Below are 23,929 nucleotides of genomic sequence, written 5' to 3'. Positions count from 1 at the left end.
CAAACGTAGCGGATTTCTTTCTCCTTCCGGAATCTCTCCAAGACCTCGATACGGACCGTGTTCCTCATCCGGGGTTCACCCGATGCAAAGGTAAGTGCAGCCGGCATCCTTCCGAGAAAGAACTCCAGCTGTAAACACAAAAAAAGGCTAGCGCCCTTTTAAGGCGATCGCAACTCGTTGCTCCGGACTAATCCTCTCTCCCTATAGCAGCAGGGGGGTGAAGCCCCTCCGAAGAGGAGCGATCCCCCCAGGCCGAGAGAGAGGGTACCGAAAGCACCCGACCTGACTACAATCTCACAGTTAAACTGATCGATCGCAGCCAAAAGGCCGAGAAGCGATAGCCTGAAATGGTTTGCCACTCCAGACGCCCCATGGCCCACAACCAGGACTCACTGTGGAGAGAGCCCAAAAGATGATTGCCCAGGGGAAGACATTTTTTTTCTAAACTCTGGATGCCTTCTCAAATGGCAGTTCTGGTGTGTGTGGGGGTGTGTGGGGGGTGTGTGGGGGTGTGTGGGGGTGTGTTCAATTTGGGCCCAACGCGTTTTTAAAAAATCTGCCTAACTCCGCCTAATCTGCATAGCTCCGCCTGATCTGCATAACTCCGCCCATCTGAACACACCCTCCATCCCTTTGGCGCTCCAGAGTGCAACTATTAGTGCAAGTCTGCAAATTGCCCCTTTAAAAAAAAAAAAAGACAATCCCCCTACCATGTGGTCTGCTGCTGTTCCAGCAGCAGACTGAAGACGGCGCCATTTTTCTCTGCCTTAGATAAGTCCAGAGCCCATTGTGACACGTGAGAGTTCCGGAGTCAATGGCTGAAGGCCCCATTGTGACAGCAGCAGCAGGTGAAGGTTCCGTGCATAGATTCTATCTACTGCAGGCGGGCAGGCAGCAGCAGCGCACCCAGTTGGTCAAAAGCATTAGAATACTACTCACACAGTACAAGACAAAATAGACAAGACTAGCACATTCAAGATCATCACAGACACCATTTTTCCTTCTTTATTGAAATACATATCATACACCACATAATTAAAAGTCAGTGGTCCACAAGAGGGAGCCAATGTTTTACAAAGGAATTTGTGCATGCGGTCACAAATGTAGTATGTATGGCCGAACTACTCGTAGGATACTTCAATTTAAACACTTCATGCTGACAGACAGCAGGCAGGCAGGCAGGCAGGCAGGGGCCTAATTTTGTAGATGGCACAATATATTAGCAACACTGTTACAAAGGCCTCATTCGGGCCTACATCTTAACACACCTGTTGCAACCAGCAAAGATTGCTTGATTGCTTGATTGATTGATTGCATATTGGATGCAATCCAATGCTGAACATGCACAGGTGAAAGCAAGGCACAGGAAATGTTGCAAACGGTCCAGTGAAACTGAGCAAATTGCTACATTTGCCACCTGAAACGTGCTTCTTTGACCCTGAAAAGAATTCTCAGAAAGTGTTAAATGACAACTTGCTGGGCTGATTTCAATTCAATCTGTTTTTGGAAACCGGATCAGAGAAGGGGTGCACTGTTCCCGGAGATACTGCAATAACGGGTCAATGCGTGGAGTGGACAGAGCAAGCTCCATTTCCAGCTCCCTGTTCTAAAAATCCATTTAATATATGGTCCCCAAATAGGGGACGTATCAGATATTAAACTGATAAGAACAGATTTTTTTTTTTTTTTTTTTTCTCCCTCAGATGGGGAATTTCACGGTCTAGAAATCCAAAACCGAAGAAACATACCCAAACAGCTGTGTCAAAATTGAAACACAAAAAGCCGTTCCCATCATCATCGGAAAAATCTTTCTTTTTTCAAAATACATATTTACATAACAAAAGAACAAATCAAGAAGTATTAACAAAATATCTCCACTTTTTAACCTTCCAAATTCCTTCCGCATCCACCTCCCCCTTCCTTTTCTTATCCCACAAAAAACAAACATATATCTTCCCCAAAATCACCTTCACGGTATTTCTAACCTCAATATTCTTCCTCTTGAACACATGCACATTTCTCACATCCCATAACACTTCCTTTATACATGCAAGCATTAACCACAACACTCTCTCCTTCACTCCATCACACAACCCTAAACCAAACATGAACAACTCAAAGGATAAAAAATTCACACCACACAGTTCTTTGCACAAAGGACCCATTCTTCCAATCACATCTCTAGCGTACTGACAATTCCAAAACACATGTATTACACTTTCACACCCACCACAACCTTCTCTCGGACACCTCTCACTCCTCACTAAACCCCTATTTCTCTGAAACTCTCTTACTGGTAACACTCCATGCAATGACTGCCACACAATCTCACTCTGTCTGTTTGTCATACCATCCATCCGTACTTTCTTCCACACCTTTTGTACATCAGCTCCTCTAACCATATTGATATCACACTCTATCTCTCTACACTCAATCATTCTATACACAGCCTTCTTCTTTTCCACTAGTCTTACATCCACATCACACAACTCATACTTCACCAAAAACTTATAAACCCACACATACCATACAGGAACCTCAAAAGCAACCGGACACCTCAAATCCCTTTCTCTCCATTTCAACTTAAACAGATACGCTCCAAATAAATACCTACACATAGATGAAAATTTCCCATCCGCCCTTATCACTTTCAGCACATACACAACAATATTCACACCAAAAAAAACTTCCAAATTTGGAAAACCCAACCCACCTTTCTCCAATCTCTTCACCAAAATTTCTCTCCTAGCCCTCTCCATCTTTGAATTCCATAAAAACACAAACAGAATCCTATTCAAACTCCTCACACACATATACCCTGGTGGAAACACTACTGCTACATACAAAAAAATCGGCAACACCACACTCTTTATAACCAAGATCTTTCCAAAAAACGTAAGGTTTCTCAACCTCCAAAAACACAGCTTCCGCTCAACCTTCTCTTTCGCATCATTCCAACTTTCCTTCCCATCCAACTTCTCTGAAAACTTCACACCCAATATTTTAATAGGCCCATTAACCACATTCACTCCAACATCCCTACTTAAAACACCATTTCCAAATACCTTACACTCACTCTTTTCCCAATTAACCTTAAATGCAGACGCACCACAAAAAAAGGACACTAATAACTTCACCCGCCTCACCGAACATTCTGAATCGCACAATACACACACATCATCCATATAACCACTAACTTTCCACTCTCTACCCCCTCCTCCTGGCACTTGCACGCCCCTAACCACCTTATCTTTCCTCAGCATACACAACAAAGGCTCAATTGCACAAATAAAGGCCACAGGTGACAAAGGACACCCTTGACGAACCCCTGAAAAGACATTCACTCTCCTTCCCACATAACCATTCATCAAAACACAACTGTAAATATCCTTATATAAACTCCTCACTCTCCCAACAAAATCAGCTGGAAAACCCATTCTTAGCAACACACTAAACAAAAACCCATGCGATAATCTATCATACGCCTTCTCAAAATCTAAACTCAACAAAAACGCACTCTTCTTTCGCCCCATACAGTCCCATAGACAATCTCTTAGCATACACACACAATCATGTATACGCCTCCCAGGTACCGCACAACACTGTTCATCCCCAATCACACTCTCTATCACATCACGCATCCTATTCGCCATTAATTTTGCATAGATTTTATAATCACAGTTTAATAACGTTATCGGCCTCCAATTCCTCAAACTCTTCAAATCCCCCTTTTTAGGTATCAACACAACCATTCCCGCACGCATACTCTCAGCCACCTCCATATTTAACCACATATACTTACACACCTCCACAAAGTCATTACCAATCACATCCCACATCACTCGATAAAACTCTACTGGGAGACCATCCTCCCCTGGCGTCTTATTTAGCGCCATACTATTCATCACCTTCCACACCTCATCACTAGTCACCTCACACATCACACTCTCCCTTTCCGTCTCAGACAACTTACTTTCTAACATATTTAACACATCACTCTCCAAACCCTCATCCCTCCACTTCACTGCATACAACTCCTCATAGAACTTAGCCACCTCTTCACACATATCCTCACCACTCACTTCTCTTCCATCCTCCCCATTCAGCACACTCATACTCTGTTTCTTCCCAAACACCTTTTTAAAGAAAAAACGTGAACATTTCTCATCATGTTCCATTTTGTCAATTTTTGCTCTAAAAACTATACTCCTCCCTTTCTCTAACAAAAAGTCATTAATATCCTTTTTCACCTGTAATATCTCTTCTTCCACTTCCATTCCTCCTTCCCTCAACTTATACAATACACTCAAACGTGCATTCAATTTAACAAAATTCTCTCTTTTAATAGCTGCACACTTATACCCTAAACTTTTAAAGAATATTTTTGTTTGTCTCTTCACCCAATCCCACCAAACACAAACATTCCCAAAACCATTTTTACGCTTACACCACCCTTCATACCGTCTTGCATACTCCTTTCTCACATCTTCACTCTCTAACAACTTCACATTTAACTTCCACAACCCTTTCCCAAACACTCCACCAACCTTTATATCCACCTCACACTTCATACACACATGATCAGAAAACAAAACATTTTCTTGCTTATAATCAACAGCAGTTATATTTTTTGAAATAAAGCAATAATCCAACCTAGATTGCACCCTTCCACTCTCAGAAAAAAAAGTATTCAACACAGGACTCACACTACACACACGCTGCATATCACCCAGATCAAAATCACTCACTAACTCCAACAAAGCCTTCCCTGACACATCCACATTCACTTTCCCCACATCACAATTCATATCCCCCACAACCACTACAGGCATCCTCCCTGGAACAAAAAGCTTAACTTTTTCAAATAAAGCTTTACGCTCATTCTTATCAACCGGCGCATAAATATTAATAACACAAAACTTTACATTCCTATACTCAAAATTAGCCAAAATACACCTCCCTACCTCAATCACCAGATAATCATTCAAAACCACCTCTCTCCCTTTAACCAATATTCCCACCCCATCATTCTTATTACATGCACTCCCTGACCACACAGACGCACCATAAGACCATTCATCCCCTTTCACACCATCCACTACCCCACACTCTTGTAAACAAAAAATAGATGCATTTTGCATAGCTAAAAACTCAAAAATTGCAGCTCTCCTAACTTTACTTTTAAAGACTCTAACATTTTGTGAAATTATGGTAAACCCCATATTTACAAAATCCACACTTCAACTAACTACACAGAAAATAAAAGCCTTTGGCCTAAGCCAAAGCTCACAAGAGAAAAAAACAACACATTTAGTGCAGTATATGGTAACACTATCCAGCATCACCACTATCCTCCTCCACCATCTGAATTGAACAACAAGTGTCTGACCCACTGATCTCACCACCCTCAGTCCTCCTTCTTGCAGAGCCAATCTTTCTCTGAGGAGTACTACTCTCCACCTCCTCATCATCTCCATCATCCTCCCGCCGACTCTTTTTTGCAGCTCTATCGTCATCTGACTCAAACTCCTCAATATGTTCGGGATTAGACAAATGCTCAGGGCTATCCACCTCCGAAATTTGCGCATCGCTCTCCGCGGCGTCCATTGCCTCACTAAAAGTCATTATTTCAGGCAACTGCCCCTGCACTTCCATTTCAGGAAGATGCGCCTCCACCTCTGCAGCTGCCCTCCAAAACTCCTTCTCTTCCCTCCTCCACTCTTTTTCCTTCTTTTTCTTCTTCTTTTCCTCCTTTTTCTCCTCTTTCTCTGCCCTAGAACATGGCCTCAGACTCACACTCTCTGAATCTGGAGGGGGCATGGCTCTACTCGCACTCCGCCTCCTTCTCTCTTCCTCCTCCCTCTCAATCCTTGCAACTTCTTTTACAATTCTTGCCCTTTCCCTCCTGGCCAACTCTTCCTCCATTTGCTCTTTGTCGGACCGCCTAGGTGCACTATTGGGACAGTCTTTATACATATGTGTACTACTCCCACAGACATCACAGGTTTTAGGCGAAGGACATTGGTTAGCAGCATGCCCCTCTTTCCTGCAATTTCGGCAACACTGTCCTTTAGTACACTCTGTCTGTACATGTCCGAAACAAAAACATTTTCTACAGAAACGAGGCTGTCCTGGGTACGTCAAAAAGCCTCTGTGACCTGCCACAGAGAAATTTGCAGGAGGGTGCCTGAAACCACCCACACTATCAGGGTCCCTCTTCAATTTAACACGAAACGTATATTTACAGTTGAAGATGCCCAAGATATTCACCTGCCGTTCTCCTAACTTTACATACTCACAATATTGCGAGAGAAAGCTCTGCAACAAAGCCGGGTCCGTGAAGGGGTTATACACAGTCACAGTTACCTCTTTTTCTTGTAACCCAAACAGTGGTATCCAGCCAACTCCTTCCAGAAGAGGATCCTCAGCATTAGCCCGTAGCCACTCAAACACATTCAGGCAAACGTTTTGGTCCACAAAAGTCACGTCGTAATTACCTTGACGAGGAAATTCGTTGCAACTGAAGATCTCCGTACGCTTTGCTCCAGCCTTTTCCTCGATGAGATCCCGGATGATGAATACCACGTTGTTCTTGGCTCCATTGCTCGGGTCCACGGTCAACCGGATGGTGTTCTTGACAAAATTCATAGCGATGGACTGTCGGTATATTCTACCACAGCAGAAAGAAGAAAACTTCCCACGAGGGACGTCACTCGGACACGGCCTATAGCCGGGGGATCACAACCGGATGCAAGGGGACTAAGCCGACTCCCCAATAGCAGCAGAGGGGTGAAGTCCCACCAGAGGTGAGACGATCCCCCCAGGCCAAGGAGCCGGGTACCCCAAGCACCTCTCAGCCAAGACCAGGGCAATAAACCCTGATCTTAGCCAAAAGGCCGAGAAGCGATAGCCTGAAATGGTTTGCCACTCCAGACGCCCCATGGCCCACAACCAGGACTCACTGTGGAGAGAGCCCAAAAGATGATTGCCCAGGGGAAGACATTTTTTTTCTAAACTCTGGATGCCTTCTCAAATGGCAGTTCTGGTGTGTGTGGGGGTGTGTGGGGGGTGTGTGGGGGTGTGTGGGGGTGTGTTCAATTTGGGCCCAACGCGTTTTTAAAAAATCTGCCTAACTCCGCCTAATCTGCATAGCTCCGCCTGATCTGCATAACTCCGCCCATCTGAACACACCCTCCATCCCTTTGGCGCTCCAGAGTGCAACTATTAGTGCAAGTCTGCAAATTGCCCCTTTAAAAAAAAAAAAAGACAATCCCCCTACCATGTGGTCTGCTGCTGTTCCAGCAGCAGACTGAAGACGGCGCCATTTTTCTCTGCCTTAGATAAGTCCAGAGCCCATTGTGACACGTGAGAGTTCCGGAGTCAATGGCTGAAGGCCCCATTGTGACAGCAGCAGCAGGTGAAGGTTCCGTGCATAGATTCTATCTACTGCAGGCGGGCAGGCAGCAGCAGCGCACCCAGTTGGTCAAAAGCATTAGAATACTACTCACACAGTACAAGACAAAATAGACAAGACTAGCACATTCAAGATCATCACAGACACCATTTTTCCTTCTTTATTGAAATACATATCATACACCACATAATTAAAAGTCAGTGGTCCACAAGAGGGAGCCAATGTTTTACAAAGGAATTTGTGCATGCGGTCACAAATGTAGTATGTATGGCCGAACTACTCGTAGGATACTTCAATTTAAACACTTCATGCTGACAGACAGCAGGCAGGCAGGCAGGCAGGCAGGGGCCTAATTTTGTAGATGGCACAATATATTAGCAACACTGTTACAAAGGCCTCATTCGGGCCTACATCTTAACACACCTGTTGCAACCAGCAAAGATTGCTTGATTGCTTGATTGATTGATTGCATATTGGATGCAATCCAATGCTGAACATGCACAGGTGAAAGCAAGGCACAGGAAATGTTGCAAACGGTCCAGTGAAACTGAGCAAATTGCTACATTTGCCACCTGAAACGTGCTTCTTTGACCCTGAAAAGAATTCTCAGAAAGTGTTAAATGACAACTTGCTGGGCTGATTTCAATTCAATCTGTTTTTGGAAACCGGATCAGAGAAGGGGTGCACTGTTCCCGGAGATACTGCAATAACGGGTCAATGCGTGGAGTGGACAGAGCAAGCTCCATTTCCAGCTCCCTGTTCTAAAAATCCATTTAATATATGGTCCCCAAATAGGGGACGTATCAGATATTAAACTGATAAGAACAGATAAGGTTTCAACAAAATTTTATTTAGTCATAAGACATAGAACAACAAGAAAAAATGAAACCTTTTGTGCAAAAGAAACATAAACAATTACAATAATAAAATACAACAACATGAAACAACTTAATATAAAACAGTATTCCACATATAAAAACACCATCTACGATTCGCTTCCTTCTTCCCCACATCTTTAACATCCTTTAAGAAATAAATAAACATTTCACTAAAAGCCAATTTAATACAATCATTTACAGAGATAAAATCACGGTTAAAAAGTAAAATGTTTCTCGCTTTCCAGATTGCATTTTTGGCACAGTTTATTATACACCAGCATACTTTGAACTGGTGTGTAGTGGGGCAATTAAAAAGTCCATATAAAACATACTCATAGCTAAAATCTTTAAGACCACAAACCCATTTTAAAAGTATCCCCAATCTCCCCCAAAGTTCTTGTGCAAAACAGCAGTTCCAGAAAAGGTGCAAAACAGTCTCATCCTCTCGGCAAGAGTCTCTTGGGCACTTTGCCCGCGCCACCAGGCCTCTCCTGTGCTGGAAGTCTCTGGTTGGGAGGCACTGGTGGGCAGCCATCCATGCGATGTCTTTGTGAATGTTGGCCAAGAATTTCCCAAAAACGTTCCTCCACACACGCTTGGATCTACTCCAGGAGAAGTTGCTCACAGGGGACACTCCTTCTTCTCTTCTCAGATGAACCATCAATTTTTTTCTGTCCAGAAGGAGATCGGCATCCAAGTCCTTTAATTTATGAGTCCTTATCACCTTTTCTAAAACAATAAAATGCTTGGGCGGGCATAATAAAATGGGTGCTGATAAACATGGCCTGAACCATTTTTTAAAGATAAAACCGCAAGTATATTTTAAAAACAGACTAAAAGTAGAATTAGTGTTAAAAACTTTAAAACAAAAACAAAAGAAATTTACATATAAATACAAATGCAAGTCAGGGACATCTTTTCCTCCATTTTGTTGTTTCTTGTACATTTCCGTTCGCCTCAGCTTTTCCATTTTTGATCCCCAAATGAACATAAAAATACATCGAGTTAGTTTTTTTAGTATCAACTCAGAAGGAGGATATACCATGGCAACATAAAGCATCATAGGCAATAAAACAGATTTAATAATTAAAATTTTCCCTTCAATCGACAAGCATCTCAAATTCCAGAAGGAGAGCTTTTTCACCATTTTATGCTGTACCTCCTCCCAGCTCACGTGTCCATCATTTTTAGCATCAAATACTATACCCAAAATTTTTACCTCGTCGTGCCTCAATTTTACTGCTGGTAGGTCATTTGTATCCCAGGAACCCAAAATCAAACATTCAGTTTTATTAAAATTCATTTTAAAACCTGAAGCCTGACTAAAAAAATTGGTGCACATTACCACTCTCCGGAGTGAAGCAGGATCTGTACAGATGGCAGTAACATCATCCATGTAGGCAAATACTTTGACTTGGGCCCCTCCTCCACCCGGAATAGGAACCCCTCGGACCACTTTATCTCTCCGGATCATACACAGCAGGGGTTCCATAGCACAAATAAAAAGAATTGGGGATAATGGACACCCCTGCTTCACTCCGGATTCCAACGGGATAAAATCTGTTAAAAAACCATTGACAGAAATTTGAGAAAACACATTATTATATAAAATCATAATACGAGATAAAAACATGTCGGGGATCGCCATTTGTTTTAAAACTTTAAAAAGATACTCATGCGAGACCCTGTCAAACGCCTTTTCAAAGTCCAGCGCCAACAGGGCCAGGCTCTGACTTCTATCCCTAGAGTACCATATTGCATCTCTAATAACATTTAAAATCTCAGCAATATTCCTCCCTGGTACTCCACATACTTGTTCGGGTTGTATCAATTTATTAATCACAGTTTTAAAACGACAAGCAATAATTTTAGCTAAAACTTTATAGTCCATGTTGAGGAGGGTGATAGGCCTCCAATTCCTGAGGTCATCACGAGCGCCCTTTTTCTTATAAATTAAGGACACTATCCCCCTCCTCCATGACTTAGGCAGCTCTGAACACATAAAAACCTCTTTAAAAAGTGCTAAAAGATCCTCCTTTAAAACATCCCAAAAAGTCAAATAAAATTCAACAGGTAGACCATCTGCTCCTGGGGCTTTCCCTTTTGAAAAACTTTTAAAAACACTAAAAAGTTCTTCCATGCTAAGATCTTCTATTAAAAACCCCTGGTCTACAGAACTTAACTTAAAATCCAGGATATTAAGAGCATCTTGTAAAAAAACATTATTTACACTTTTTTTACTAAAAAGGTCTCTATAAAAATTAAAAGCCACCTTCTTCATACCTTCCACAGTTGTTTCTCCATCAAGACAGGTGATCGTCTCCTTTTTCTCCATCACTTTTTTAAAAAAGAAACGTGTACACTTCTCACCTTCTTCTAAATGTTTCACTTTGGAATTAAAAATTATTTCTTTACCTTTTTGATCAAGGCACAATTGTATTTCAGTTTTTAGGCTTGCAATATCATCTTCCACCTCTAGTCCTATCTCTTTAAATTTATGGAGAGTTTGCAGTCTCATATTTAAATTTACATAAATCTGCTTTTTCCGCCGCGCCTTCCTCTTTCCAGCCCTGATAAAAAAAAACCTTATTTTATCTTTGATCACTTCCCACCAGGATAGGATTTTAATATATGGAGGCCTTAACTGTCTCCATTCCTGGTAGGCATTACAGAAGTCTGACCTCACCTGAGGGTCTTCCAGCAAATGGACCCCCAGACGCCACAAACCTCTATTTATCCTCAGCTCTCCTTGATACTCTATCTTTACGCTTAACATTTTATGATCAGAGAATAAATTAGGCATTAAAACAAATTGTACAGGGCTAAAATCCTCAGATAAAAACATAAAATCGATCCTGGAAGCCACTCCCCGACCGGACCATGTAAATCCTGGGTCCGTCGGCGAAAGCGACCTCCAGGCATCGCATAACTTAAAATCAGTCTGCAAGCTATTTAGTAAAAAACACGACTTATCTAACTTACGGATTGGGTCACCCCCTCCTCGGCGCTCATTCACATTCAGGCAATTAAAGTCCCCAGCTACCAAGAGAGGAGATGACCCTACACAGAATACCGGTAGAATTTCAAACAAACGTATACGCTCCTGTTTATCTGGTGGAGCGTACACATTAATGACACGGAAATTAAAATTATTAAAACACAAATGCACTAGGATAGCTCTGCCGGGTACAATCTCAGTAACAGAGGAGATGATGATGTTATTACCTCGGCAGAGCAGACCCACACCAGCAGACTTGTTTTCGTTCGAGCCCGACCATACAGAGGGCCCTAGTTTCCAGTCCTTTTTTATCTCGTTATACCGGATTCCATGCTGCAGACCACACTCCTGTAAAAAACATATATCAAAGTCTAATGTTTCAAAAAAATCAAAAAGAGCAGCCCTGCGGACAGGGCTCTTTAGAGATCTCACATTAAGTGAGAGACACCTCATGGATGGCATTTATGTCATGAGGGAGGAGAGATATCCTCAATGACTTCCATAAACTCCTCAATCACATCTGGCAGTGTGGAAAAAGAGTCAATGTTCTGGGGATCCGAGGAACCCGGTAATGGATACCCAGAAGAGTCCGTGTTCAGCCACATGTCTCCGCTGGGAAAACACACATCCGGAGACTCTGGATTGGCCTCCAGAAGAGTATCCCCTCGCAGCTTCTTTCCAGAAGGCTCAGGCAGCTCACTCGTACAGTCGTCCTCTGTGATAGCTACATGGCCTCTTACTTCCTGGGGGGCCTCCGGATCTGGCACAATGACCTCATCCACACCATCACCTGTAGGAGAAAAAACTGCGGTCTGCTGGCTCGAGTCCCTGGGAATGACTGGGGTCTTCGCCACAGTGCCCCCCACCGCCAACATAGTGGGGGCGCTCTGCTCCAACACACCAGCCTCATTCGAGACCTTCGACACAAGGGTTACCCCCCCAACGGGAGAGTCCCCCTGCTCCAGTCTCTGGGTGGTCCGCCCTCCGCCCTTTTTCCGGGACTTCGACACAGGAGGGCCTCCCTGAGGGCCACCACACTCCTGCTCCATCCCCACCTTCTCCTCTGCGCCCTTGGCCTTCTCAGCCGCCTCCCCTGCTGTAGGAACAGTGGGACTTGGCTCAGGCCTTACTCCGGTCTCCGGGATACTCAGCTCAGCATGGACCGGGACAATAGCTGGTTCCTGCCTTGGCACGGGTCTCTCAGCCGCCTCTGCATACGTACGGACTTTAGTCCTATGTGGGCATCCTCGGAACATATGTCCAACCTCCCCGCATAGGTTACAAGCCTTCTTTTGAGGGCAATCCTTCATGAAGTGTCCGAATTGACCACAATTGCTGCAGCGGAATGCCCTTCTTTCCACACAATTCCCTTGGGTATGCCCCATCTTGCCACAGTTCCTGCAATACATAGGCATACCTGTGTAGAATAAGTAGCCACGGCTCTTCCCAATGGTGATGGTAGAGGGGGGATGTTCTGTTCCTCCAAAGCCCTCCGGATTTTTCTTCAGCCGCACCAGGAATTTCCGCTTGCCACACCAGAAACCAACGGCGTTTTTAACATTCCCTTGAAAGGTTACTTCATCGCAATAGCGACGCAAACAGGTTAAAATGTCCAGTACTTCCACAAAAGGATTTGGAAAGAAAACAATCATTTGTACCTCCTCTTGGACGAAAAGCAGGGAGAAGACCAGGCCCTCCAGTTCATCAGCAAAGATGTTGTCATTCACCTTTTGGACCAACTGCTGACAACAACCATGGCTCCTAAAGGTAATAGTATAAGTACCTTTCTGCTCATTGTCCTGAAAACAGAAGATGTCCTCTCTGCCGAACTCCAGGATCCCAAGAAGGACGGTGTTGCAAACGTAGCGGATTTCTTTCTCCTTCCGGAATCTCTCCAAGACCTCGATACGGACCGTGTTCCTCATCCGGGGTTCACCCGATGCAAAGGTAAGTGCAGCCGGCATCCTTCCGAGAAAGAACTCCAGCTGTAAACACAAAAAAAGGCTAGCGCCCTTTTAAGGCGATCGCAACTCGTTGCTCCGGACTAATCCTCTCTCCCTATAGCAGCAGGGGGGTGAAGCCCCTCCGAAGAGGAGCGATCCCCCCAGGCCGAGAGAGAGGGTACCGAAAGCACCCGACCTGACTACAATCTCACAGTTAAACTGATCGATCGCAGCCAAAAGGCCGAGAAGCGATAGCCTGAAATGGTTTGCCACTCCAGACGCCCCATGGCCCACAACCAGGACTCACTGTGGAGAGAGCCCAAAAGATGATTGCCCAGGGGAAGACATTTTTTTTCTAAACTCTGGATGCCTTCTCAAATGGCAGTTCTGGTGTGTGTGGGGGTGTGTGGGGGGTGTGTGGGGGTGTGTGGGGGTGTGTTCAATTTGGGCCCAACGCGTTTTTAAAAAATCTGCCTAACTCCGCCTAATCTGCATAGCTCCGCCTGATCTGCATAACTCCGCCCATCTGAACACACCCTCCATCCCTTTGGCGCTCCAGAGTGCAACTATTAGTGCAAGTCTGCAAATTGCCCCTTTAAAAAAAAAAAAAGACAATCCCCCTACCATGTGGTCTGCTGCTGTTCCAGCAGCAGACTGAAGACGGCGCCATTTTTCTCTGCCTTAGATAAGTCCAGAGCCCATTGTGACACGTGAGAGTTCCGGAGTCAATGGCTGAAGGCCCCATTGTGACAGCAGCAGCAGGTGAAGGTTCCGTGCATAGATTCTATCTACTGCAGGCGGGCAGGCAGCAGCAGCGCACCCAGTTGGTCAAAAGCATTAGAATACTACTCACACAGTACAAGACAAAATAGACAAGACTAGCACATTCAAGATCATCACAGACACCATTTTTCCTTCTTTATTGAAATACATATCATACACCACATAATTAAAAGTCAGTGGTCCACAAGAGGGAGCCAATGTTTTACAAAGGAATTTGTGCATGCGGTCACAAATGTAGTATGTATGGCCGAACTACTCGTAGGATACTTCAATTTAAACACTTCATGCTGACAGACAGCAGGCAGGCAGGCAGGGGCCTAATTTTGTAGATGGCACAATATATTAGCAACACTGTTACAAAGGCCTCATTCGGGCCTACATCTTAACACACCTGTTGCAACCAGCAAAGATTGCTTGATTGCTTGATTGATTGATTGCATATTGGATGCAATCCAATGCTGAACATGCACAGGTGAAAGCAAGGCACAGGAAATGTTGCAAACGGTCCAGTGAAACTGAGCAAATTGCTACATTTGCCACCTGAAACGTGCTTCTTTGACCCTGAAAAGAATTCTCAGAAAGTGTTAAATGACAACTTGCTGGGCTGATTTCAATTCAATCTGTTTTTGGAAACCGGATCAGAGAAGGGGTGCACTGTTCCCGGAGATACTGCAATAACGGGTCAATGCGTGGAGTGGACAGAGCAAGCTCCATTTCCAGCTCCCTGTTCTAAAAATCCATTTAATATATGGTCCCCAAATAGGGGACGTATCAGATATTAAACTGATAAGAACAGATTTTTTTTTTTTTTTTTTTTTTTAAAACCATTCAGGTTGTTTTATAAACAACAGTATGTAAGTCTTCCGAAAAACTCATTGTTGTTGCTTAAATATAACTCATCATCATGGTTATTCTTTATTTTTTTAACTCAAGAATATTTCCAAAAACAGGGATAGAAATAACATGTATGATAAACAATGAACACACTAGAGTTACTGGTACTTCACCAGATAATGCCATTTCATGACCTTCCAGATGCCTTCGGCGTCCAATCCTTCACCACCTCTACTCTTGTCCCATTTGTATATCACATATAGTCTAGATAGTATTAACCTTATACAATCATTTACAGGGATCATTTTTCTCTTGAATAATCCCAAATTTCTCACATCCCATAAGCTTTCCATTACACATACCATTATCAGCCATAAAATTCTTTCATTCATCTTACCACATGCCCCCATTCCAAACATTGCTACCCTCCAATTAATGTAATTTACACCTGCTAGTTCTTTACAAAGACCACCCACACCTTTCCACACACTATACGCATAATCACAGTCCCACATCACATGTCTCACAGTTTCACTCGCACCGCACCCATCTCTCGGACATACATTCGTTCTAATCAGATCCCTTCTTTTTTGCACCTCTCTTACAGGCAGTATATCATGCATGGCCATCCATACTACATCCTTCTGTTTATTTGACATTCCACTTGTACCCAACTTTTCCCATGTATCCGTTACCTCATTGAACCTCAAATCGTTGATGTTACATTCAATCTCATTTGCTCTCATTTTCTTCCTTACTTCTTTTGGTTTCTTAAACTCATTCATAGTCACAGCCAACAGATCATTCTTCCTAATAAACCTCTCAATCACATCATACCACACAGGACACTTAAATGCGACAGGCACGCTTCCATCTCTTTTCACCCAACATAACCCATACAACATCCATCCAGCCATATATCGTACCATATACGCCCCTTTGTTTCTTTTCCCCATTAAGACTACCACTGTTTTAATATAATTGAGGCTCAAAAAAATTTCAATGTCTGGGAAATCCATACCACCATTCTCACATGTTTTATATAGGTGTTCTCTTTTTAATTTTTCCATTTTACTTCCCCAAAAGAATGTAAATATTAATTTTTGTACTCTTTTTATTTTTTTGTATGGAGATGGAAAAACTCCAGCCACATACAGCAAAATGGGCAGTATCACTGCCTTAATTATGAGTACCTTCCCATTCAATGTCAGGTCACGCATACGCCAAAAATTCAACTTTTTCTCTATTCGTGAACCACACTCATCCCAGCTTTCTGTACCCCTTAGATCCTCATTAAACCATACACCCAGCACTTTTATTGGTCCTTCCATACATGTCACACCATCCATCCTAATTCTCCTATCGCCAAAACATTTAAAACAACATTTATCCCAATTTACCCTAAAAGCAGACGCACCACAGAAAAAATCCAATAATAATTTCACTCTACTCATTGACGCAATACTTTCACTCACAATCACCACATCATCCATATATCCCAGTACTTTAGCATTCATTCCTTTACTTCCAGGTATTAACATTCCTCTTATGAGTTTCTCTCTTCTAATCAAACATAGCAGTGGTTCAATGACACTAATAAACAGTACAGGGGACATAGGGCACCCTTGTCTGACTCCTGATCTGATCAGGAATTTATCACTCAACCATCCATTCACTAAAATTTCACTCGACACCTTCTCATACAGACATCTCACACCATCTAAGAATTTTTTGGGGAAACTCATTTTTTTCAGCACTTCGAACATAAACACATGCGACACTCTATCGAAAGCTTTCTCAAAATCCAAAGCCAACACCATACACTTCTGCTTCCTATCTTTGCAGTCACCCAGTATATCTCTCAACAACATCAGGTTATCATTTATACATCTCCCAGGCACAGCACATACTTGGTCATCTTCCACAACTTTACCAATTACTTCACGCATACGATTCGCTAGTATTTTACTATACACTTTATAGTCCGAATTTAGCAGTGTAATTGGCCTCCAATTCCCCAATTTTTTCTTTTCCCCTTTTTTATAGATGAGCACAACCACACCTTCCTTCATTGATTCACACAATTCTCCATTCTCCCACATATACTTGCATACTTCAGTCAGATCCGCACCCATGCACTCCCACGCTTTCACATACAATTCTATTGGTAATCCATCTTTTCCTGGTGTTTTATTTTTCTGAGCACTAAACACCACCTTTTTGACCTCATCCAGAATCACATCATCACACAGATCCTCACATTCATCCTTATCTAATTTTCTCTCCATACTGCCTAACACCTCAATCATCAATCCAGAGTCAATCCATTTTTTGTCATATAGTCTGCCATAGAAACCCTTTACCTCCTTCATCACACCCTCTCCAGTTACACTCTTATCATTCTCGTCCAATAACTCATCCATGTCCGTTTTTTTACCATTCATTTTTTTGAAGAAATATCTGGTACATTTTTCATTTTTTTCCAGATGTTCTATTTTTGTCCTGTACATAATTTCTTTTCCCTTTCTCTCAATCAGACATTTTAGCTCATTTTTTGCTTCCACTAATAGGTCATTCACATCAATCCCAGACATACTGCATTTTCTCAGCCATTCAATCCGCATATTTAAATCTTTGAATTTATTTCTATACATGGCAGCTTTTTTATAGCCCCATTTTCTGAAGAATTTTTTTATTTCCTGCTTTACCCAATCCCACCATTCCAACACACATGCAAACCTATTTTTACAGTACCCCCATCTTTCATACTTCTTCTTAAAATCACTCATCACTCTTTCATCCTCCAGCAGCCTCACATTCAGCTTCCATACACCCCTGCCATGCACAAAACTCCCCTTCTCTTGGAACAGACCCCTCAAGTACTCGTGGTCTGAAAAAGGGACCGAACCTTGTTCAAACTTAAAACATTCAAAATTTTTGGAAAAAAACATCCTGTCAATTCTTGACTCAATCCCCCCTCTATCTGCCCTGTACGTAGGTGGAGGATTGTCTGAACTTACCATTGCGGCATCTAAAAAGGAAAAATCAGAAATTAAATGAGATAATTTTTTACCGGTTACATCACCGGTATCATCTGTGACACAATTAAAGTCACCAACAAAAATTGTAGGAATCTTTCCTGGCAAAAACAAAGATAATTTCTCTAACAGAGCAAGACGCTCTTCCTTTGCAGTAGGACTATATACATTCACCACTCTGACCCGCAGCCCCCTATACCTAATTACAGCTATAATACACCGCCCCACCTCCACCACTGTATAACTGTCCATACAGTACTGCTTGTTCCCCAGCAGGATCCCCACACCATCATTTTTATTTACATGTGACCCAGACCATATGTGCTGTCCATGAGGCCAGTCCTGATCATTCGGAACTTCCGATAATCCGCACTCCTGCAGGCAGTAAATGTCGGCTCCCAGATTTTTCATATATTTCAGCACAGTAGACCTGCGTCCTTTAGATTTTATCTGCCTCACATTCAGGGATACGACATTAAGTGCAGCTTTGGCAGCCATATCAGCACTTTTTTATGCAAGTTTTTACATACCCACCACTTCTGTGTCAGCCTTGTCCTTCTGGAGGCAGGCAGGCGGACTGATAACAGCTGGGAGAAGGAACCCCCTCTAAAAAAGCCATGTCAGGGGAGAAGCTGATGTCAGGGTACTCCCTGTCACTGATGGGACTTGCACTGTTCTCATCTGCATAATGGTATGCCAGGCGGGGCTTCTTCACAGCTTGGCCACTGGCTTCATGTGCTGGCCTCACTGCTGCTGTGAAATCCCCCTGCTCCTTCACTTCACACTCACTGTCACTGCCATCCTCCTCCTCCTCCTCTGTCTGCATTGTGTCCCAGTGAGGTGTTTTATTCAGTGACACCTCCATGTCTCCCTCCCCGCAGGCAGAGAGATGTCCTGGGAGCTGGGAGCTGAGCTCCGTTTCTAGCTCCGCCCCCTTTGACACCTCCTGTGCAGTCACAGATTCCTCAGCCTCTGTAGCCACGCCCCCCGCTCTCCCCTCAGTGTCTGGAGCTCTGGGTGAGTCACACACAGCTGGCTGCTGATTACCTGAGGTAAGCTGATTACCTGCAGCTGCAGGGGAGATTTTTCTCTCAGTAATAATGCCATGAGGTCGGCGTTCCTGCAGAGCATTGCCACCAGAGAATGTAGGGCTGGCAGACGCTACCTGGGCATACAGCCTGGCTCCAGCAGCACTGTTTGCTCTACATTCCCTGTACATATGTCCTGCCTCCCCACAGCCATTACACACTATGGGGTTAGGGCAGTCTTTTGCATAATGTCCAGGCAAATTACATTTTCTGCAGAGCATTGCAGTGGGGCAGTTATCCACAATGTGTCCATATTCATTGCATCTCCTGCAGTAGAAGGGGGCTTCAGGGAAAAACAAATACCCACTATCCCTCCCAATAGAGAAGTTCAGAGGGGGATAATGGATCCCCCCAGGGCCCTGAGGGTCCACACCAAAACGGACAAAAAATTTATGCTTCCCTGTCCAGAGCCCAGACTCCATGCTGATGACTCTGTGGGCGTACTGGACATAGGAGCAGTGTCTTTTCAGAAATTTCACAATTTCCTCCAGGGGCACAAAAGGATTGTGCATGAAAACTACTAGGGGTATGTCCCCTCTAGAATAAAGGACAGTAAATGTCAGTCCTGTGAGTAGGGCATTATCAGCATGGTCTCTCAGTGCTCTGTATAAGTTCTGGCAGGCTCCAGCAGATGAGAAAATCAGTACATACCGTCCATCTTTCCTGAACTCCTGCAGGCAGACAATGTCCTCCTTCTTCACCTTCAGCGTGTCATAAAGGATCATATTTACCAAATATCCCAGCGAGAAATGCATCCTCTTCTCCTGCGCGACATCAATACGAAATCCATTACGGACCCGGGCGTCACCGGTCCCTGCGAAGCGGACTACCACTCCCATCTTCCTTAAGATCGCCTTCTCTTTCCTCCACTCCTTACAGCACAGCCTTATGGCCAGACCAAGACATACTGCACTTGATCTTAGCCAAAAGGCCGAGAAGCGATAGCCTGAAATGGTTTGCCACTCCAGACGCCCCATGGCCCACAACCAGGACTCACTGTGGAGAGAGCCCAAAAGATGATTGCCCAGGGGAAGACATTTTTTTTCTAAACTCTGGATGCCTTCTCAAATGGCAGTTCTGGTGTGTGTGGGGGTGTGTGGGGGGTGTGTGGGGGTGTGTGGGGGTGTGTTCAATTTGGGCCCAACGCGTTTTTAAAAAATCTGCCTAACTCCGCCTAATCTGCATAACTCCGCCTGATCTGCATAACTCCGCCCATCTGAACACACCCTCCATCCCTTTGGCGCTCCAGAGTGCAACTATTAGTGCAAGTCTGCAAATTGCCCCTTTAAAAAAAAGACAATCCCCCTACCATGTGGTCTGCTGCTGTTCCAGCAGCAGACTGAAGACGGCGCCATTTTTCTCTGCCTTAGATAAGTCCAGAGCCCATTGTGACACGTGAGAGTTCCGGAGTCAATGGCTGAAGGCCCCATTGTGACAGCAGCAGCAGGTGAAGGTTCCGTGCATAGATTCTATCTACTGCAGGCGGGCAGGCAGCAGCAGCGCACCCAGTTGGTCAAAAGCATTAGAATACTACTCACACAGTACAAGACAAAATAGACAAGACTAGCACATTCAAGATCATCACAGACACCATTTTTCCTTCTTTATTGAAATACATATCATACACCACATAATTAAAAGTCAGTGGTCCACAAGAGGGAGCCAATGTTTTACAAAGGAATTTGTGCATGCGGTCACAAATGTAGTATGTATGGCCGAACTACTCGTAGGATACTTCAATTTAAACACTTCATGCTGACAGACAGCAGGCAGGCAGGCAGGCAGGGGCCTAATTTTGTAGATGGCACAATATATTAGCAACACTGTTACAAAGGCCTCATTCGGGCCTACATCTTAACACACCTGTTGCAACCAGCAAAGATTGCTTGATTGCTTGATTGATTGATTGCATATTGGATGCAATCCAATGCTGAACATGCACAGGTGAAAGCAAGGCACAGGAAATGTTGCAAACGGTCCAGTGAAACTGAGCAAATTGCTACATTTGCCACCTGAAACGTGCTTCTTTGACCCTGAAAAGAATTCTCAGAAAGTGTTAAATGACAACTTGCTGGGCTGATTTCAATTCAATCTGTTTTTGGAAACCGGATCAGAGAAGGGGTGCACTGTTCCCGGAGATACTGCAATAACGGGTCAATGCGTGGAGTGGACAGAGCAAGCTCCATTTCCAGCTCCCTGTTCTAAAAATCCATTTAATATATGGTCCCCAAATAGGGGACGTATCAGATATTAAACTGATAAGAACAGATAAGGTTTCAACAAAATTTTATTTAGTCATAAGACATAGAACAACAAGAAAAAATGAAACCTTTTGTGCAAAAGAAACATAAACAATTACAATAATAAAATACAACAACATGAAACAACTTAATATAAAACAGTATTCCACATATAAAAACACCATCTACGATTCGCTTCCTTCTTCCCCACATCTTTAACATCCTTTAAGAAATAAATAAACATTTCACTAAAAGCCAATTTAATACAATCATTTACAGAGATAAAATCACGGTTAAAAAGTAAAATGTTTCTCGCTTTCCAGATTGCATTTTTGGCACAGTTTATTATACACCAGCATACTTTGAACTGGTGTGTAGTGGGGCAATTAAAAAGTCCATATAAAACATACTCATAGCTAAAATCTTTAAGACCACAAACCCATTTTAAAAGTATCCCCAATCTCCCCCAAAGTTCTTGTGCAAAACAGCAGTTCCAGAAAAGGTGCAAAACAGTCTCATCCTCTCGGCAAGAGTCTCTTGGGCACTTTGCCCGCGCCACCAGGCCTCTCCTGTGCTGGAAGTCTCTGGTTGGGAGGCACTGGTGGGCAGCCATCCATGCGATGTCTTTGTGAATGTTGGCCAAGAATTTCCCAAAAACGTTCCTCCACACACGCTTGGATCTACTCCAGGAGAAGTTGCTCACAGGGGACACTCCTTCTTCTCTTCTCAGATGAACCATCAATTTTTTTCTGTCCAGAAGGAGATCGGCATCCAAGTCCTTTAATTTATGAGTCCTTATCACCTTTTCTAAAACAATAAAATGCTTGGGCGGGCATAATAAAATGGGTGCTGATAAACATGGCCTGAACCATTTTTTAAAGATAAAACCGCAAGTATATTTTAAAAACAGACTAAAAGTAGAATTAGTGTTAAAAACTTTAAAACAAAAACAAAAGAAATTTACATATAAATACAAATGCAAGTCAGGGACATCTTTTCCTCCATTTTGTTGTTTCTTGTACATTTCCGTTCGCCTCAGCTTTTCCATTTTTGATCCCCAAATGAACATAAAAATACATCGAGTTAGTTTTTTTAGTATCAACTCAGAAGGAGGATATACCATGGCAACATAAAGCATCATAGGCAATAAAACAGATTTAATAATTAAAATTTTCCCTTCAATCGACAAGCATCTCAAATTCCAGAAGGAGAGCTTTTTCACCATTTTATGCTGTACCTCCTCCCAGCTCACGTGTCCATCATTTTTAGCATCAAATACTATACCCAAAATTTTTACCTCGTCGTGCCTCAATTTTACTGCTGGTAGGTCATTTGTATCCCAGGAACCCAAAATCAAACATTCAGTTTTATTAAAATTCATTTTAAAACCTGAAGCCTGACTAAAAAAATTGGTGCACATTACCACTCTCCGGAGTGAAGCAGGATCTGTACAGATGGCAGTAACATCATCCATGTAGGCAAATACTTTGACTTGGGCCCCTCCTCCACCCGGAATAGGAACCCCTCGGACCACTTTATCTCTCCGGATCATACACAGCAGGGGTTCCATAGCACAAATAAAAAGAATTGGGGATAATGGACACCCCTGCTTCACTCCGGATTCCAACGGGATAAAATCTGTTAAAAAACCATTGACAGAAATTTGAGAAAACACATTATTATATAAAATCATAATACGAGATAAAAACATGTCGGGGATCGCCATTTGTTTTAAAACTTTAAAAAGATACTCATGCGAGACCCTGTCAAACGCCTTTTCAAAGTCCAGCGCCAACAGGGCCAGGCTCTGACTTCTATCCCTAGAGTACCATATTGCATCTCTAATAACATTTAAAATCTCAGCAATATTCCTCCCTGGTACTCCACATACTTGTTCGGGTTGTATCAATTTATTAATCACAGTTTTAAAACGACAAGCAATAATTTTAGCTAAAACTTTATAGTCCATGTTGAGGAGGGTGATAGGCCTCCAATTCCTGAGGTCATCACGAGCGCCCTTTTTCTTATAAATTAAGGACACTATCCCCCTCCTCCATGACTTAGGCAGCTCTGAACACATAAAAACCTCTTTAAAAAGTGCTAAAAGATCCTCCTTTAAAACATCCCAAAAAGTCAAATAAAATTCAACAGGTAGACCATCTGCTCCTGGGGCTTTCCCTTTTGAAAAACTTTTAAAAACACTAAAAAGTTCTTCCATGCTAAGATCTTCTATTAAAAACCCCTGGTCTACAGAACTTAACTTAAAATCCAGGATATTAAGAGCATCTTGTAAAAAAACATTATTTACACTTTTTTTACTAAAAAGGTCTCTATAAAAATTAAAAGCCACCTTCTTCATACCTTCCACAGTTGTTTCTCCATCAAGACAGGTGATCGTCTCCTTTTTCTCCATCACTTTTTTAAAAAAGAAACGTGTACACTTCTCACCTTCTTCTAAATGTTTCACTTTGGAATTAAAAATTATTTCTTTACCTTTTTGATCAAGGCACAATTGTATTTCAGTTTTTAGGCTTGCAATATCATCTTCCACCTCTAGTCCTATCTCTTTAAATTTATGGAGAGTTTGCAGTCTCATATTTAAATTTACATAAATCTGCTTTTTCCGCCGCGCCTTCCTCTTTCCAGCCCTGATAAAAAAAAACCTTATTTTATCTTTGATCACTTCCCACCAGGATAGGATTTTAATATATGG

At 43.0% G+C, this 23,929-nt stretch overlaps 1 non-coding gene and 3 pseudogenes across 1 annotated transcript; all 4 read right to left on the bottom strand.

Moving 5' to 3' along the window:
* Positions 1 to 1,521: 1,521 nt before the first annotated feature.
* Positions 1,522 to 1,739, bottom strand: LOC138668129 (U2 spliceosomal RNA; annotated as a pseudogene).
* A 6,351-nt stretch (positions 1,740 to 8,090) lies between these two features.
* LOC138668030 (U2 spliceosomal RNA) lies at positions 8,091 to 8,291 on the bottom strand (annotated as a pseudogene).
* A 6,369-nt stretch (positions 8,292 to 14,660) lies between these two features.
* On the bottom strand, positions 14,661 to 14,844 carry LOC138668081 (U2 spliceosomal RNA). The gene has a single exon (XR_011319073.1). It is a non-coding gene; the product is annotated as a U2 spliceosomal RNA (small nuclear RNA).
* Positions 14,845 to 21,092: 6,248 nt separating this feature from the next.
* On the bottom strand, positions 21,093 to 21,293 carry LOC138668029 (U2 spliceosomal RNA; annotated as a pseudogene).
* Positions 21,294 to 23,929: the final 2,636 nt, after the last annotated feature.

The sequence above is a fragment of the Ranitomeya imitator genome, chromosome 2 (genome assembly GCF_032444005.1).
Source record: "Ranitomeya imitator isolate aRanImi1 chromosome 2, aRanImi1.pri, whole genome shotgun sequence".
NCBI lineage: Eukaryota > Metazoa > Chordata > Amphibia > Anura > Dendrobatidae > Ranitomeya > Ranitomeya imitator.
This window is presented reverse-complemented; position numbering and strand designations above follow the sequence as displayed.